Source organism: Balaenoptera acutorostrata, chromosome 16 (assembly GCF_949987535.1).
Source record: "Balaenoptera acutorostrata chromosome 16, mBalAcu1.1, whole genome shotgun sequence".
Classification (NCBI taxonomy): domain Eukaryota; kingdom Metazoa; phylum Chordata; class Mammalia; order Artiodactyla; family Balaenopteridae; genus Balaenoptera; species Balaenoptera acutorostrata.
In genome coordinates this window covers 16,157,404-16,175,608 of record NC_080079.1, presented here as the reverse complement: position 1 = coordinate 16,175,608, position 18,205 = coordinate 16,157,404, and the positions used below count along the sequence as shown (strand labels likewise).

Sequence of the window (18,205 nt, the reverse complement as noted above, 5' to 3'; positions counted from 1 at the left end):
AATGAGGTAGATTTGTGTGCTGACATGGAAAGATGTCCAAAATAGATTGAGTAAAAAAAAAGCAAGCTGTAAAACAGTATGCATAACATAAGCTCATATTTTTTTATCACGAGAATGTAAAAAAATGCTGAGCAAAATATTTATAAAGTTAAAAGTATATCTACTATACAAGTTATGAATATTGCAGATTAGAATTTCTTTTAAGTATAGCCCATTATAAGCTGAGTGTGTATTATATGGTCACAAAGCGTTACATATTTTTTTTAAAAGCTGGGATTTACACGATTCGCAGCAACTCACCAAAAATCTTTCAAACGGGACCACTCATCTGGTAGTTTACTATAAAGATAAAAATGGGGCTTCCTTGGTGGCGCAGTGGTTGAGAATCTGCCTGCCAATGCGAGGGGACACGGGTTCGAGCCCTGGTCTGGGAAGATCCCACATGCTGCGGAGCAGCTGGGCCCGTGAGCCACAATTACTGAGCCTGCGCATCTGGAGTCTGTGCTCCGCAACGGGAGAGGCCACGATAGTGAGGGGCCCCGGCTTGCCGCAACTGGAGAAAGCCCTCGCACAGAAACGAAGACCCAACACAGCCAAAATAAATAAATTAATAAATTAAAAAAAAAAAAAGGAAGGCCATGATATTTGCTCATAAATACAATTTTTAAAGGTCAGGAGCACAATATGGATTTAAGATGAAGTGGCAGGTTTTAATCCAAGTGAACTGAAAATTTTCTTCATTCTTCTGATTAGATTATGCCCACTAGGTGGCAATAAGGATTTAAAATAATACGGAAGATGCTGGTTGACAGAATTCTTAAAGCAGAAAATAAACTTTAGAGATGGGTTTTCAATTCTACAACTGAAGACAGGCTCAAGAAGGTCGGTGGGGCTGTTTGGTATCTCCCCTGCATAGCACTGGGGTTGAGGGAGATCAAAGGTGCGGGGACGGCGAGAGGGCTGGCTTTAGGATTAGGAAGACTTGGGCTCTAATTCGGAAAAGTTATTCTCTCTGACCCCTCATTTCTTCATCTGGGAAATGCTGACCCACTTCTCAGGTTGCTGCGAGGAAGAAGAGAAACTCTGCATCGTGAAGTGCTTCATATAACACTTAGAATGCTTGGTACCTGTTGGGCGCTGCACGTGGTTCCCCTTTCCTTGGTAGGGGCTGATGGGACTAGAAACCAGGTTTCTTGATTCTGTCTTGCTCTTTTTATAAGCACATTAATGCCCAGATACCCCAGAGCTCTGACAGCAGCTGAGACAATTTGAGTGCAATAATGACCTCTCTGATCATTCTGCACTGAGGGCTTTGGTGAACCAGGCATCGTGTGAGCGTTTTATAGACATGGCATAGTTGTTTTGAAACGGTAGTTGTTTTTCACAATCTTTATTATTCCTCACAGTCATGGAGTCAAAGTGCCTTGCAGTCTGGAAGCCTCTGACCTCACAGGTGGTGTCCTGAACCTCTCAGATCCTCTACACCCTGCAGTGTTCCACGGAGGGCACATGTTCTTCAACTGATCTTGATTATGTTTCATGAAGAAGCATTCACCGAGTGTGACCACCTAGAGCCAGCCAGCTGGTGAAACTGGGCTGGAAGTAAAGGCTGGGGATGAGCCTCCTTCATCCCAAACCTTAAGACATAAATCAAGCAAATCAACAAAGATGGCCTCCTGGAAAGTAGGATACTGGCCCAGCTGATTCAAAGTATTCCAGTGTATTCCACAGAGGTTACACATTCATTCCTCTCTGGACAAAACTTTATACTCTCCTTAATCCTGATGTCATGCTGGGGAAAGTGGAAAAGATGCTGAGATAAAAAGATTTGTGCTGATGGTTTGTGTCTCCTATGCTCATTCCAACTAAGCTCTTTTATAAAGAACAAAATGTCCTCGTCTCTATCTTCATGTTTTTCAGCTGTTGAGAAAATTGTTTCCACATCACTGAAGCAGCTGCTGATAAATATAGAAAGCTGGTGATTGGCACTGGAATTACTGCCAAAGTCAGAAATAGGTGAATATGGAGCAGCATCAAGGAAATCAAACCCTCTAGCAACTCGCTGGTCTTCTATCAGGGATGCACAACGACCAAATGTGAAAACAGAAGAAAACTACAACAGCCTTAAACACTCTGCCCCCAAGCCTTTCATTCTTGGCACCAGGAGCCAAGAGAAAAGCAGGGATTTGGCTACTTATGTCCAAGTTAAACTAATATCCATGTACACACCTGGTTCCATATTTATATCATTTTGTTCAAAGTTAATAAATATCCTTGAGAATAGGGATCCTGTCTGTCTCCTTTAATCTCACTCTTTTTTTTTTTTTTTCTTTTCTGGCATAGGGCCATGGACACCTGGGCTTCAAAAGTACTTAAGTTGAAGAAGGTGACAAATGGCTCTCTGGAAGGAAACCTGTGTTCTCATGATGTTAAGAAAGATGTCATCACTTGGGCTGCCTTTAAGGTCCTGTCAGCCTGGATAGCTATGTTCTTTTTAAGAACGATTTCTGCCTTCCTAGAATTTCCCATTTGGAAAGGGTAAGAGCCAAAAAGATGTCTTACTCTGTGAAGATGATTTTCTGGAACAGAAGGCTGAGAAATGGAGCTACAGAAAAGGGAACTTCGTGGTAACTGAATTCCCAATCATCCCTGCCTTCCCAGGCTTCTGTTATGTCTAGAACCATCAGTGGAGGTGGAAGCTGCCATTCACAGTAGCCACCCATCTGCAACCAAAGCTTCTAGAATATGGAATGGGACTTTTCCTAGTGTCTTGAAATTTTGGGCTATGTATCATCTTAGAGCTGAAAACAATGATGATAAAGTTTCTGTCTTCCAGGGCAGGTGGCTAGGAATATCCTTGCCGGATTTACCAAAAGATAGTAGAATCTACCTGATGACTCTCAACCCCTACTGCCTCCCTACCTCTGAAATCAGAAATTCACAAAGGCCTAGAGGAGAGTGGGCAGGGAGCTGTCCACACAGCAGGAATGGGGTGTTCCCTCCCCTCTGCTGTGAGAGGGATTCGAGGACCCCGGGAGAGGGGGGGACCAGCCTCCCGCTCCCCACCTGGATGTTTACTGAGTGGGGGTGCTCAGGCCCTGGTGCTTCTGTGGATCCATGAGGAGCTTGATGTTAGAGTTCTTGGGACAAATTGACCGGACTGTCCTGGAGCTTGGTAGCGTTCATGAACGAAAAGTCTGGAGCCTGCTAAGTCTGGAAGATCTGGAAGGCAGGAAGCCGGCTGGAGCCCCTCCTCTTGATGGCAGGCTAAGGAGAAGACAGAAGTGGGAGAGCTGTGCATGGCCACCATTTGGCTCACTGGGGATGCACTTGTGTCCTGTGGCTGATACCCACGCCCAAGCATCTTGAATGAACCCACCTGAGAAAGCTGCCTGCCAGGCATTAGTAAGAGGTTATGAGGAGTAGGACCTGAGGCTGGGGAGGATGGAGGGGGTTTGTTGAAACAGGTTAGCCAGAAATTGTACACTTTTGTCAAGGAACTCAAAATGGGTCCTATTAAAAATTCTCCCTAGAGTTAGCTGAAAGACAACAGTTATAACACCTTGTCCTCTGTACCTCTAATCCCCCTCCCCTCTGCCCGGACTCCCAAGGAGCCACAAGCCGGACAGGAAGGAGTAAAGAAGTAGAAGAGGCTGTGCCCCCTCCTCATTGCAGGTCTCCTATTTGGGTCCGGCCTGAGCTGGGAAAAGGGTGCAGCTCTGATGTGGATGTGAGAATAAAGTTTTCGACTATACTGGACTTTTAAGAGCTGAAAGTGACCAGAAAGCTATGGGATCTGCCTAAGATGTTATTAAGGGTGAGAAAGGGAGCTCTGATAGAGGATAATAAAGGTAGCAACAGAAAAAAATAAGACTACTGTTTTGTCCCACTAGTGTTCTGGCCCATTCTATACGCTGACTGTACAACGCATAGGGATTAAGGACCTCAGGGGCAAAGAGACCTGGGGTCAAATTCCAGCTCTGACACGGAACCAAGGGACCTTGGGCAAGCTAGGTAACACTGGGCTTCAGTTTCTTCATTTGTAAAACGGGCAGATGAACAATACCTACCTTCTGGGGCTGTCATGAGAGTGGAGAGAACATGTGTGTAATCCCCCAGCAGAGTGTCGGGCACATGGTAAACAATCGATGTCTGTCCTCACGGCTGCAATAATCTCAGAAAACCTACATTTCATCTTCCCCTTAACAAATAACCAAGACCCACTGTGAGCCTCTGGAAAAGGCATTTTGGTTTCTCTGGTTCCACAATCATCATCGTCCTATTAACATTATTATTGTTGTTGTTATTATTCACGCTTTAACTTTGAAAAGATCTTGCATACGTTATCTCAGTCCTCCCTTGGGACTCCCGCTAACCTGGAGGGACAGCGATTATCCACACAAAATTCCAGAAGGACTTTGAAGATTTCTGGTGTGAAAGTTTCATTTTGCACACAGGACAGTAAGGCCCAGGGTGGGCCCAAGCTTTGCACAAGGTCACACAGATAAACAGCTCCCCATTAACTGCAGAGTGGAAATCGACAGTTCTCAAATGCACTTGAACATGAACCCAGGCCTTTACAGGGCTTTTCTGGGTTTAAAGCTCCAACCATGCATTTGTTCCCCTGGTCATTGCCTCTTCCGCTGTCAATGAGCAAAAACAGCCATCATGGAGCTGCAGCATGAGGTTCACTTGTGGGTACAGAGAATCATCGTGAAAATAATGTAAATCGTAGGAGGGACTAGAGAGAGACTTCACTCATTTAATTGATGCTTGCTGAGATACTGAGATGTTATAAAATGTCCATAGAGATTTTAAGTCAATTCAGAGTATTTGCTTCCTTTACTGTAAAGTTTTAAAAATTAAGAATAAAAATATCAAGTTTCACTATTGATACTGTTGCCCGTATAAGTTCCAGAAAATTCAAGCTTCCCCTGGAATCCCTCTTTAAAAATGAGAATAAAAAAAGAAACTCTAGTTGTCATCAACAAAGATTAGCACATAAGTTCATGGCTATACATGTGGATGAAAAATAGACACAAAATCATTTCAGATATAGGGGTGTTTTTTTTTGTTCCTGTTTCAAGACACTTCACTTACTATATACTGTTGAGTCTTTCACACTGAACTCATAACCAACAGCACTATAACGCATACCTGAAGGAAGCTTATGTCGCACACATATTTTCTCCATAAGACACCTCACCGCCTTCTGGGAACGAACAGTAGCCAGCACTTCATCACTACGTTTGCGGCATTTTAAGCAGTGAAATCAGCAACAAAAAGCACAAAAATATCATATAACCCAGCAATTTCACTCCTGGGCATATATCCAAAAGAACTGAAAGCAGGGACTGGAACAGATATTTGTACACCCATGTTTGTAGCAGCACTATTCACAATAGCCAAAAGGTGGAAAAAACCTGAGTCCATCAACAGATGAATGGACAAAGTGTGGTGTGTATATATATACAATGGAATATTATACAGCCACAAAAAAGAATGAGGTTCTGACACATGCCACAACATGGCTGAACCCTGAAGACATTGTGCCCAGTGAAATAAGCCAGACACAGAAGGACAAACACCACATGATTCCACTTATATAAAGTAATTAGAGTGGTCAAATTCATAGAGATGAAAAGTAGTACAAAAGTTACCAGGGGCTGGGGGGGGAGGGCAGAAGGGGGAGTTTGTGTTTAATGGGTACGGAGTTTCTGTTGGGAATGACGAAACAGTTTGAGATGTAGAGTGGTGATGGTTACACAATGTTGTGAACGTACTTACTGCCCCTGAATTGTGTACTTATGAATGGTTAAAACAATAAATATTATGTTATAAAATCTTACCACAATTTAAAAAAGCACAAAAATACAAAAAATGCTGCCCTAAATAGACCTCGAAGAGGACACATGTTTACAGTGTAAGAGCTGAAAGAAGAAGGCAGAGTGTCCCCATGTTCCAGGTCAGCTAGGAGCAGGTGAAGTTGGCTACTCACATTTTTCACAGCTCTGCGCTTGTCTGTGAATGACCAGAAAAGCATGGGAGTATTTTCTTTTTTTAATTTTAGAATTTTATTTATTTTTTATACAGCAGGTTCTTATTAGTCATCCATTTTATACACATCAGTGGATACATGTCAATCCCAATCTCCCAGTTCATCCCACCACCCCCACCCCCACCGCTTTCCCCCTTTGGTGTCCATACGTTTGTTCTCTGCATCTGTGTCTCTATTTCTGCCCTGCAAACTGGTTCATCTGTATCATTTTTCTAGGTTCCACATATATGCATTAATATACAATATTTGTTTTTCTCTTTCTGACTTTACTCTGTATGACAGTCTCTAGATCATCCACGTCTCTACAAATGACCCAATTTCGTTCCTTTTTTATGGCTGAGTAATACTCCATTGTATATATGTGCCACATCTTCTTTATCCACTCGTCTGTCAATGGGCATTTAGGTTGCTTCCATGACTTGGCTATTGTAAATAGAGCTGCAATGAACATTGGGGTGCACGTGTCTTTTTGAATTATGGTTTTCTCTGGGTATATGCCCAGTAGTGGTATTGCTGGGTCAGCACGGGAGTATTTGTTTTGGTGTTACAAAGAAATTTTAGCGAGTAGGCAAATTGGCAAACACAGAATCTGAAAATAACAGGGATGGACTGTATCTCAAGAATGAAGGAGGAGGCAGAGAGCAATGTCTGGCGACACAGAGAGGAATCCCAGTGGCGGGAAGACAGTTAGGCAGAGATCAAATCCCCCACCCCCATCTTCTCTCCATCTCCCCAGCGTTGTCTTTAAAGCCCAGCTATCTCTTTTTTGTCCCCTATGCAGAGTGATGTCTCTCATTGCAGGGAGAGGTCTCCCTGTCTTTGGGCATCTTGGGGGCAGGAGGCAAAGATGGGTCAACTATACTGGGAGGGCCAGAGCAGGGCTTGCCAGGGAGGGGGCTGCAGAGGAGATCAAGGAATTGATGGATGGGGAGAGAGCCATTGTTTCTGTTCTGACTGAATCAAAATGAATGAACCGGGCTTCCCTGGTGGCACAGTGGTTAAGAATCCACCTGCCAAGGCAGAGGACACGGGTTTGAGCCCTGGTCTGGGAAGATCCCACATGCCGCGGAGCAACTAAGCCCGTGAGCCACAACTACTGAGCCTGCGCTCTAGAGCCCACAAGCCACAACTACTGAGGCCTGCGCGCCTAGAGCCCATGCTCTGCAACGAGAGAGGCCACTGCAATGAGAAGCCTGCACACCGCAATGAAGAGTAGCCCCTGTTCACCGCTAGAGAAAGCCCGCGCACAGCAGTGAAGACCCAATGCAGCCATAGATAAATAAATTTATATTTAAAAAAATGAATGAACTAATTCTTTCCTCTTAGCATATATTTCTACCAACTCTCTTCGCAGCTCCTTCTCTTTTTCCCAAGCAGATTCTGGGCCACAGGTGACCTCTCTATCCATCTGAATCTGGGAATTGGATGACAGGAGGAACCCTCAGGAACTCCTGCTCCCCGAGCTGTCCCTGGGTGGACTCTGCCCTCTGGGTTTCCATCCAGCCCTGGGATGAATCAGATCAGAAGAACAGAGGGCAAGGAATCCACATGGCCCAAACGGGATCCAGAACCAGAAGCTGTCCTTGCTTTCCTGCTTGCAAATTAAAAAATAATAACAGGGGCTTCCCTGGTGGCGCAGTGGCTGAGAATCCGCCTGCCAATGCAGGGACACGGGTTCGAGCCCTGGTCTGGGAAGATCCCACATGCTGCGGAGCAGCTGGGCCCGTGAGCCACAATTACTGAGCCTGCATGTCTGGAGCCTGTGCTCCGCAGCAAGAGAGGCCGCGATAGTGAGAGGCCCGCGCACCGTGATGAAGAGTGGCCCCCGCTTGCCACAACTAGAGAAAGCCCTCGCACAGAAACGAAGACCCAACACAGTCATAAATAAGTAAATAATAAATAAAAATTAAAAAAAACAAAAAACAACTGAGCAGTTGGAAAGAGAGAAAACGAACATTCAACATTCCCCGTAGCCCCTGGGTAATTCATTTTTGCTGGGTGTTTTGTTGTTGTTAATTTAAATCTATTATGGATGCATGTTATATATACTTCTTGCATGTTGAATGTACACATTCTTAGAAAGGAACAATGTGTCTGAGACATCACTCCATGTCAAAAATTGCACATCATTAGTCATCAACTTTGAGTTTTTCTCATTCTAGCCTAGGAGATGTGGCAGAAGGAAAGAAATAATTTTAAAAAAGCGTAACAAGATCTGTCCCAGACACATCTATTTCGGCAGAAAGAAGACACACCAGGCAAACAAAGCAAAAAATACACTGAAAACAGACATAGGTTGTTATTAATAGAAAGTAGAATAAGATTTTGGAGACTCTATATTCAAGTGGTGTCCTTTTAATAGACTGTTAACTAGAGGCACTTTATCCCTGGCCAGGAGTCAATATAAGGAGCTTTAGGGAAAACAAACAAACAAAACCCCCCAATTTAAGTTCCAGGGTTTGGCTAACTTGAATCCTGAATTTAATGACATCATATCTTGTCATTCAATGTCTCCCACAGGATGTGGATTTCCCATGACCTTGTGTAATAAAATGGTGAATGCAGAATACCAGAGAACAGCTGTTCTACCCAAAAAGAGACAAAGCGGAGACAAGAGAAGTGTGACCTGAACATGGGTCAGATTCTGTGAGGTCAACAAGCTGCCTTTGACACAAGCTTTCAACACATCTGATCAGCCTCTGGCACGTGGATTCCTTTGTGGGAATAACTGTGGGAGGCACGTAGTGGGTGCCCACCCTAGACAGGACAGATGTTTTCAGTTTGCCAAGGTTCGCATCCCTCCCTAGGGTCTAAATGTCCACTGCCACCTGTTTTCAAGCTTGAACTGAGCATATGCACCTATGTTACCAGCCTGGCCCTTTTTTTGTAGGCCCTTGAATTTGTAACCCATCAATTTAAAAAAAATCCAGACATTCCCTATGCTATTTTTTTTTTAACAAGACTTGGCTTACAGTTCTAACATCGTTAAGGTATAAGGGGTTTGGGGTTTGGGTATTTGAAAACCCTTCCTTGACTAAAAACGCCACATCATTTAGTAGTGATAAGAGCGTCCATCTAGCAAGTGGACATTGTTGAATGTCTGCTCTTCACCTGTGCTGCTCGGTGTTGCCAAGTTCCAACCAGACATCTGAGTTGACAACTATTGACCGGCCACAATCCGCATCGAGTTACTGACATGAGTCTGCAGTTTTCTTTTCTAGCATGTCACGGCAAATTCCATGGGTATGAGGTCACCAAAAGAAAGGACAGATAGAGGGCAAAATGCAAATGTGTTAGGCTAAGCACTTTTCAAGAATTAGTTTTGTAAGTACTTTTTAACTTCTGAAATTCTATGCTGCCATTTGCCAAAAAGCAATACATGGGGTCACGAGACAAATACTAGTTGGGGCTGAGGGGAACTGGAACATTCATATTTATTTATATTCAAATACATAGGTGCGGTGTATTTGCCATCTTATGGCTCTCAATAATTTATATATCAAATTCACTAAAAATGATGCAGAATTATTTTAAAAGGTTATGGGCTGCCTGAATATGTAACCTTGAACCAGACTTTGCACAATCACCCATGTCCTTGCCTAGGTTAGCTGCTCCCTTTGCTATCTTGATGGCCATGATGGAAACATCATAAGCCAGAGCAGCCTCTGACCTGCTATTTTAGGTGAAGGTTCTTGTTGTCTTGGGAAAACAATACGGCACAACAAACAAGTTTTCATGGGCCATAGCAGCAGCAGAATATCAGTCTCATCAGGAAAGTTGTAGGCAGGACCAGGAACAGTCATCTTCTGAGCCCTCTATTATCTAATATTTGGCAATCAATCCCATCTTTCCTTCTTTTAAAGTGTATATCATATATACTTATAGCTTTGGTCATAATTTTTTAAATACAGACCATTTACACATTTGAAACTTCCAATTCTAACCCCTAAGCCAGTGCTCACAGAATTCCGATAGGAGTACTACGAATTCTCAAGGTCAAGAAGCCCCCTCCTTTAATTAGTATTGGGTGTATTTTTTCTCATATTCACGACCAGGATCTGAATAGGAAATTTTATTACAAGGAGACAGATTGTTTGCCTTTCCTCTCCATTAATTGGTTATGAGTCTATTAAGCAGGAATTGAATGGAAGGAATTCTGACACATGCTACGACATGGATGAGCCTTGAAAACATTATGCTAAGTGGAAGAAGCCAGAAACAAAAGGCCACACTTGTATGATGCCATTTATGTGAAATGTCCAAAATAGGTGAATACACAGAAACAGAAAGCAGATGGTAGTTCCTAGGGTCTGGGAGAAGGGGTGAGCTGGGAGTAACTGTTTAATGGGTATAGAGTTTTCTTTTAGGGTGATGAAAATGTTTTGGAAATAGAAGTGCTGGTTGGACAATGTTGTGAATGTACCTAAACATTCACTTTAAAATGGTTAATTTTATGTTATGTGAATTTCAGTCAAAAAAATCTGTACCAAGAAGGTTTGCCCTTATACTGATTTCCTTAATTAAGTTGTAAACTTTAACCTGGTGAGGAGTTTCATGATAAATCTTTAACTGGCTATGGTCACCCAGCAAACTGGGCTCTTGCCAAAGAGGAAATCATACTTGAGTTTTACGCCAGTTTCTCAGATCCAGTACTCATTAGCCAACATCAGCTCATTGACTCTATTCCAAAGATAGAAAGAAGAAAAGAAAGGGTAGAATGTCAGTTTCAGTACTTTCCTCATGTGACCAGTCACTTAATACATACACAACTGAAGGTCACAGCAAGGGCAAACTGCAGTGAGACTCCAGTCTGGAAAGGGCCTTTTATTTACTTATTTACTTATTTTTTTGTTTGTTTTTTTATTTATATTATTTATTTTTGGCTGTGTTGGGTCTTTGTTGCTGCGCATGGGCTTTCTCTAGTTGCAGCGAGCAGGGGCTACTCTTCGTTGCAGTGCATGGGCTTCTCATTGCGGTGGCTTCTCTTGTTGCGGGCTCTAGGCATGTGGGCTTCAGTAGTTGTGGCACACGGGCTCAGTAATTGTGGCTTGCAGGCTCTAGAGCGCAGGCTCAGTAGTTGTGGCGCACGGGCTTAGTTGCTCCGCAGCATGTGGGATCCTCCCGGACCAGGGCTCGAGCCCATGTCCCCTGCATTGGCAGGCGGATTCTTAACCACTGCACCACCAGGGAAGTCCCTTTTTTTTTATTTTTTAAATTTAACATCATTTTTATTTTTGAGGTGCTTTGGTTTTAAATAGGTAATACATGCACATAGTTAAACTTTTTTTTTTTTCATGTAGTAAAAATAATTCCTTTCCTTCCCTATCTCCCTGCTACCGCTCCCTTTCTTCTGGAGATAAGCACTAAGAGTAATTTCTCAGTATCCCTCTGAGGACAGTCTATAGGAATATACAACTATAGATATACACAGCAGTCCTTCGAACAGCTAAATCTTTACTGCTGCTGAAAAATTAAACTGGGGAATAACCACTCTTCCAATCATTAAAATTCTAGTTTTACTGATAAGTTGTCAGAAGGTGTGGGTCTTATTACATAAAAGACGTATCTAGTGAAATGAAAACAGCAAATAACAAAATACCATTAACTTGCCAACCACCGAAGCATTTTTTTGTACTCATTTTCCCTTTTTGCCCCTTAGTTGGACCCATTCCCTATAAGGCGGGAACTTTTCTTCCTTTCTTGCAACCGAGATAATCCAGGTTCTGGTTAAGTGAAAAGATATGTCACTGTGGGATCTTTATGTCTGACTCCTAATTGTAACAGGTTTCAGTCTGAAAAATCTAAATATTAATGTTCCTTTTTGCGACATACCTTGTCCTCCTGCAATGAATCTTTGGCTACTATGTCAATTCCAAACTCTCTCAACAGTCTAATCCGTACCCAGTAGAGCAATATTGGAACTGCCGTGTCAGGTTAGACCCTGTCCTTCCAGGCCAGGGGCTGGCACCCTAAGTGCCCAGAGAGGTGAGGCCTCTCTAACCTCACACTCCAAGTTGGGAAATACATACCCTGACACTTCTACTGAAAAAAAACCCCAAAATCAAAAAAACCTTGTGATGCTGTCATCAGCCAAACTATCTAAAGCAATAGCTCCTTCCCCGTTTATTAAATAAGAGGAAAGACTTGTAAATAAGATGAGAAAATGAACATTTAAACATGCCAATACACCTTGCCCTCATGCACCCAAGCTGTACTATGTAATTTTACAAAACCGCAAAAGCCATTGTCACCATCGTCATTCAGGTAGCATTCAGAACTCAACATTCCAGACCTGGGAGCTGAGATTTATTACCTGAAAGGCTCTCCTGGGATGGCATCAATTTACCCACTAAATGAACATTCATGTACTTGCTGTGTGCACAGTGCTATTCTTAGGGGAAAAAAAAAAAAAAAAAAAAGAGCTTGTCATTAGGTAGCTCATAGTCTGGTTGGAGAGAAAAAGATGCAAAGAGCTAGGGGAGCTATGTGGTAAAAACTGTCACAATAGAAATGCAAAGCACAGCTTTGGCCGGGCCACCTGTGAGCTGGCCCTGTAGCCAGGGAGCCTAAGCAAATTCAAAGCTTTCAATCTTTTGTGTGACACTCAAAAGAACAAATGATGTTTGATGAGAAGACACATGAACAAAATGCTATGGGAAGAATTTATGCGAAGTTGTACATGTGTCTATAGCACTTAGAGCAAAATCCAGAAGCATGTCCACCAAAATGTTAATAGAGGTAATCTCATTGTGATGGGATTTCGGGTGATTTTCATCTCCTTCTTCATACTTTTCTGTAAAATTTGTATTGTTTTACAATGAACACTTAAACCCATTTAAAAAGAGAAGATTGTTACTAGCTCTGTTTAGAGATAAAGATGGCTTTGATTCAATTTCTGGAATGTTTATCTAGGGCTTTATGTGCTAGACCTTGTATAAGAGAGAAAGACAGCAGGGTCCTTATCTGTAATGAGTTCATTAACTTGGTAGTGGAGGTGGGCACACATTGAAACAATTAAAATGCAACAGGTTATGTACCAATGTTGGTTTTTTTAATTGTGACAAATGTATCACCATAATACATGGTGTTAACTGTGCAGTAAAGAATTTGGCTGGTACCAGGAACACAGTAGGTGCTCAAAGAAATGCTCATTGAATGAATGAATGACATCCATATCTTTCTTTGACATATAGTCCTTTCATTCATCTTCCTCACCTTTTCTCACAGCCATTACCTGTACCCACAACCAATGGTCTCCCCAGCTCTGATCACTGATGTCAAATCACTGATTTTGCACACCACTATTGCCATTACCACCTTAATCTTTCTAGAACATTGTTTTCATCTGGTTGTCCTGTAGGTTAAGCCGAGCTCCACATTGCCAAACTCCTCAAAGCCTCCAGAGACCTGGCACCCTTGCTCTAACTTTCCAGCTTTTCTTCTCAGGACGTGGAAGAACAAAGCCTTTGTTCTGTTTGGGTTCCCCCTGTGCTGTTTTTACAAGTACCCTCCCCACATTTACACTGTCCTCCCACGTAGTAGTATCTTATTTAATTCCCATAACGACCCTTAGGAGTAACTATTTTCCGATTTTCAGATGAGAGCATGAAGGTTCTGAGACATCCAAAAACTTGTCCATGACTTCATGGCTAGGAAGAAGCAGGACCAGGAGTCACACCCAAGCGCTCTGAAAGGTAGAGCCCACATTGGAAACCAGTATGTTACGCTCTCTTCTTCTGTTCCTTTCTGATTCTAAATTATCTCTAAGCTCGAGTTCTAGTCTCGTAACTTCCTTAAAGAACAATGGTTAACATTTGGATGAGCTTATTAGGTATCATGAATCTTTTAAGTACTTTACTTATATGAATCCCCACAACAACCCAATGAGAAAGGAACTATTATTGTTTCCCATTTTATAGGCAAAGAAACGCTGGCAGAGATTGAGTTCTCAAGGCCACACAGCCTGTATGTGGTAGAACTGGGATAAAAACCAGCCATCAACCTGTCCAGAACCCATACTCTTTAGCAGAGGCTTGCCAAGCCTCCTCTGCCATCCTATCCTACTGGAAGAAAGTGTCTCAAGAAGATGGGGCTGATCTGTTTTGAAGACCTTGCCACAAAACCCATCACCATGAGTCAAAACCCAACAATCCATGGGTTGTATGTGTGCAAGTGTTCCTGCCTTCACTGGTTTTACATACTGGTGGAAAATATCCAATGAACAGAAAAGACAGCCACCATGAATGGTAGAGTGAAAAAAGCATAGTCACAAAAAGCAAAGATTGTCCTACACAAAAATTCAGAAGTCAATGCCTGAACAGTAAGTTTTTGTTTTGTAAGTATTCAGTACTTTTATCTATTTACTTATTTAATCCTACGAGGTAGGTACCTATTGCCATCCCATTTTACGGAAGAGGACATGGAGGATGGAGAGGTCGGGAGATGGCTAGAGCCACAGCCTGACCCAGGCAGTCAGATGCCAGCGTCAGATCATCACCACTCCACCTATTGTAGGTGCCTCAGCAGACAATCCCACTCAACCTGCAAATGTTTTTTTGAGACAGAACATAGATAAAAGAAACATTATCTTGCAACTATTAAAAGCTATTGCACCAAATAGAAAAGTAAAATAATTGAAATCTTCCTCCCCTTTGAAAACATGCACATGACTGTTTATCTGAAATGATTTAAATTCAGTCCAAGTAGAGCATTTGCCCCAATACCTTAGGAGTTCCAATTGAAGTTGGAACAATGGCCATGCTGTACAGAGGGGGTAAAGGAGAGGAAGATGGGTTTGGATGTATGTGTGTGGGGGTGTTCATCGCATCAATCTGCCAAACCCACACACAATCAGACACTAGTCAGTCACCCTTTGAAATGGAAAGGGTGATCGTAGACAGCAACCCACTTCTGTTCGGGTGCCTGAAATAGACCCGAGCCGTGCAGGAAGCAACATCCAAACCCGATTCCCTACCCTCTAGGTTGTCACACGCAGACTCCCCCTCACGTGGCTCCTTAAACCAAAGAACCAGGCCCTCAATTACTGGCAGATACATGAAGAATGGAGTGAAGTGTCAATAAACTTCTGGGAAAGCATCATGCTTTCTGGACATACATTTTTATTTCTAAAGTATGAATCAGCTAGACATGGGCAATTGATTTTTTTTATCAATTATAAAAGCAGTTTAATTAATGTTCATTGTAACCCTGTGAGGCAATGTTTACTATTATCTCCATGTTATATAATGTTTGTTGCTTATTGAATTCAAATTGCATTAGACTGGGTGCAGCAACAGTTTTTACTAATTCAAGGGCAATAATCTTTAATTGAAGTAGTTTGTTTCTATGAATAACTTCCTGATGGTTTCTATTCACCAAACCTTGCTACACCAGGGAGGCAACTGTGGCACATAGAAAGCACACAGCCCTTGCAGGCAGACACTCGAGTAAATCCGCAGACAAGTCAGGTCACTGCTCCAAGGCTCAGCAACCCCCATCTTTGGAAATCAGAGAGTGATACCTACATTGTGAAATAAATATCCGGGACAGTAACATGGCATCTGGAGCCTGGGTTTGTATCCCAGCTCTACCACTGTGTAACCTTGGGCAAATTATTTAACCTCTATGGCCCTTTGTTTCTTCATCTGTGAAAAGGGGATAGTTTTAGTACCAACCTATAGGGTGGTTTTGAGGATTAAATGAGTTAAAATTTGTACACCAGCTACACAGTGCTGATCACAGTGAGTACTACGCAAATGTTTTAAGAAGAAAATAAAATAAAGGTGAGAAGAATTACTGTAATGTGGAAGAAAGCACCAAGCAGAGGACCCAAGACATCACAGGCACTCCCCTGGGACATCTCCCTAAATTAGAGCAACACAGACACGGTGGCCTCTGAGTGGTTGAAATTGCACCTCTACTGAGTAAGCGCAAACAGAGCCTATTTTGTGTTAATTCTCATCACATCATTGACTTGCTTCCATGGGCCACTCTTCACTTCTTCTCTCCCTCTCACACTGTCTTCACCTCCTATTCAGTGATTATGGAAAACCAGCCACAGAACGTGAAATAAAATTTCGGTTCAGAAGAGCAAACTCATTTGTGAAAGAACATTTCAGAGGAAAAAGAGGACCTTGGCTCTCTGATCTATTTCACCAACACTGTGAACATTATCAAAGAAAAGTTTCATTTTTTGCTTTTCTTTAGGAAGTTTTGCCAAGTTAAATTTTTTTTTTTAAATAAGAATCAAAGTAACATCAGTATAGTTTTAAAATATAGGGCATTTCTTAAAGAATTACAAAGAATAACCAAGTATTTTCTAATTATGCTCCAATGAATTTCAGAAACTTGCTGAAAATTCACTTGCTCTTGTATTTGTGTGCCTGCCTCCTTTGGGTATTTTGCATGTGTGTATCCATATATAAGAGCTCTCTTTTTGACAGACACCCACACCCACACGTCCCAGAAATGCTATTTGAGTACTTATCTAAATAGACAAGTACTTGTCGAAAATAAAAATGTTCTGACCAAAGCAGTTGCACAGAGAAAAGGGATTCATCCATTGGGAGCAAAGGAGAAAATATGGTTTGGTCCAACAATTTGCACATATGCAATAATTGTTAAATCTAGCATTAGAAATGTAATGAATTTGAGTCTGATACATTTTTATACTTAGAATTTTAATTTCTTTTTTATGTGCATAACAACTATGTCATATAAAACAAGAAAATATAGATAAAGCAAAACAATGTTTGATAAAAATTAGAATAACCACTTTGGTGGAGCTATGATTAGGAAATATGCTTCCAAATTACATGGAGGAAGAGGACTGGAAACCTTTAAAAATATCCTCCTTCTGTTTCTTAAACCAAACAATGAGGAGTATTAGATGAAACAAAAAGACAGCCCCAAACTCGGAGTCAGAAGCCCTGCTTCTAACCCTACCTTATTATTGGATAGCTTGTGTGACCTTGAATATCCTCGTGGGCTGCAATATCCTCACCTATCAAGAAAGGTAGTTGGACCAAAGGACTCCACTGAATTTGAGGATGCAGCCAGTCCTATAATAGGCCTATGGACATGATCTTCTGTTATAGATTGTCATCCTATCCTGGGACTCATAACATCCTCTTTTTCTTAACTAGACTGAAGAATTCCTGCAAAGTTTTTTGGTAACATACTTTCAAAGCAAGCCCTCTCAAGCAAGGGGTACCTATTCTCAACCTAGGTCACCTTCCCAATGACCTGCATGGGGCAGAGTAGGTAAGCACAGTGAGGGACTTGAAACCCTATTAGGGGTCTAGGATAGTGTCCTGTTTTGTAGCCCTTATCCTACCCAGGCTGCTTGTTATTTATTAGTAGGGCATATAAATCCACATGCTAAGGATCTGATCATGTGTGTTGAATAAGATGCACTAATACATTTATTTTCTTCTTTTCTCCCAATGGTCAAAATCCAATTTCTATGTAAATACTTTTGGTCATAACATTCTTATTTTTAACAGGTATACCTCTTCTACTTTAACAGGAAGATTTGGAAGCGCTGTTATAAATTACAAGAAATTCCTCCAGAGCAGAAGGGGCTTATCTCATTCTTATGTGCTGAGACTGGCAGGGTTTAAAGGCATTTGTTCTCTGAGGTCGGGCACAATCCACAGAAACCGAGGCAAATCTCTAGTCCATGTCCTAATGCCCCAGGAAACAGAGGGAAGCAGAGCTTCCTTGCTTGCTGTCCTGGGTTCAGGATCCCTCTCACTTCAGAGTGAACTGACCTACCCAATGTTATTTACTACAAGAAATACTGCAATTGGCCACTATTTTTATTTGGAAGGAAGTTGGTTTTCTGTGGATTCATACAGGTCAGACAAGCCTTGTCATCAAGAATTACCAATCCCATGATGTATGGATAGCTTGTCCCATACTTTCTTCCAATCTCGCCTTGGGTGACACTTTTTAAGAGTGGTCTCCCTGATTGCCCCATACAAACACAGACCCATTGCCCTGCTTTTTCTTCCTACTTTAATTTTCTTCACGTATTAGATATTTTTGTACATGCATTCATTGTCTACCTGCTCCTACTAAAAAAATAAGCTTCCTGAGGATTCTGAGTATGTTCTGTCCACGCCTGTATCTCTAGTGTGAATGACA

The 18,205-nt window shown here is 42.1% G+C and overlaps 1 protein-coding gene across 12 annotated transcripts in view; it reads right to left on the bottom strand.

Annotated features, from left to right (window-relative positions):
* Positions 1-18,205, bottom strand: part of ABLIM1 (actin binding LIM protein 1) — a 324,990-nt gene that overhangs the window by 105,329 nt on the left and 201,456 nt on the right. The window lies entirely within an intron of this gene.